Below are 1,764 nucleotides of genomic sequence, written 5' to 3'. Positions count from 1 at the left end.
TTTCACCCACAATCAAGCATTTAATCTGAACATCAGCCAGATTCTAATACGATATCACTCTCAAACGATGCTGAACAGCTGCAAGCAGTGGAAACTACCCTGGAGGCAGAGGCAGCATATAAGTGTTCAAGGCCTGGCTCCATCAAAACCAACCATGAAAGTGACATTACCTAGTGGAACCTCAATTCCTTCACCCGTAAAATAAAGATGGAAATATCTGTCATCTGACTGCTTTAAAATTACACAAGGTCATATAAGTGAATGTACTTTATAAAAGTGGAAGCTTTACATAAATACATATATAGTGCATTTTTCAAGGCTTCTGTTTCAGGTTTACGCACAGGTTTTATTTGGTGGAAATATGAATATTTCCAGAAGTGAACTTTAAATGATTAACCCTCTGTACTGTGGAAAAAAGAGACTCTGAGTTAAAGGATCTATTAGTAGGCTTCCAACACTCTCCATCCCCATAGTAAATATGTGCTGTTATGTGTGCACTTGTGTGGCAGGGTGAGTGTGTGTGTGTTTCAAAGTGGAGGTATAGACAGAAAGCATCACAGCTTGAAAAGGATACCCTTGACTGTTTTGCAAAAACAGTTTCTATAATTAACCCTGCTGATCTGTTTATAAACCCCAAGAAGTATAAACACACAGTTGCTTTCATTAATTTTTGATAAGCAGTAAGACTTACAAATATTTTACTTCCAAGCATATGTTATCTGCATTTGTCTTCCGTGGCAGGCATATGCTTTGACATATGATATTCCATCTTGCACCAAATGCACATGACTCACATCTAAAACAATAGCTGAACTACAAGTGGGCATCTCACTGGCTGAGTATTGAGCTCATTTGTATTTGGGGTTCTTCAAATAAGACTTTAAGCAGGGGAGACACACAAATACCTAAATCTGGGACAAGAATTTTATGATTTTTTTTTTATCTTATCCATTCTTAAAACAGTAATGGAAATAGTGGGTTGGATGTCTACATAGTATACTTTGTGAATTTCTTTCCCCTGCAACACCTATTTGTCCTCAAATTATGCCACAGCAATCTGATATCCTGGGCCCTTTCCTGGAAACATAATTGATAAAGTCATTCTTTTGTTTTAAGCTACCCAACCAAGGTGAACACCTTCTACACATTTAGCACAATGCTTTTTAAAAGGAGCAAAAGATCCAAATAGCAACCTGGCAGTTGGAGAGTCAAGATTTACACATAAAACAATGAACAAGTCAGTATTGTCCCTGTATACAAAGTTCTATGTTATTTGATGAAAACTAGTAGATTTACCGCCAATCACTGTCAGACTATGAATCCTGGAATACTTGAGGAGTTAAAGGAGATGATAAGAGAGGATCCAATGAGGAGATGGTAACTGAACTGAGTATAAACCACAGGCAAGCTAAGAACTGCCAAAGAGTGGGGTAAGGGATTCTGGTTGTAAATCACATCATGAACCAACATGCAAAGGCTGGAATCAGTGTTTGGGTCAATTGCGGAGGAAACTGGTATTACCAGGGCATAAGCCTTTGGGGAGGAATTTGTCTGAGCTAAAGTCATCTAGAGACCGGCTCCTAAGGAATATGAGAGATAAGTAGAAAGGATAAAAACTGATGGGTAAACATTGGAGAGCTGTGCTGGTTCTTCATCAGGGACTGGTGGGAATAGGACCAGATTAACCTGGGGCAGTGCTCAGTGAAGACTGAAGGCAGAGAATGATATCATCAAGATGGCACCAGAAGTTATTCCCAAGGTTAT

This window comes from Mesoplodon densirostris, chromosome 5 (assembly GCF_025265405.1).
Source record: "Mesoplodon densirostris isolate mMesDen1 chromosome 5, mMesDen1 primary haplotype, whole genome shotgun sequence".
Classification (NCBI taxonomy): Eukaryota; Metazoa; Chordata; class Mammalia; order Artiodactyla; family Ziphiidae; genus Mesoplodon; species Mesoplodon densirostris.
This window is presented reverse-complemented; position numbering follows the sequence as displayed.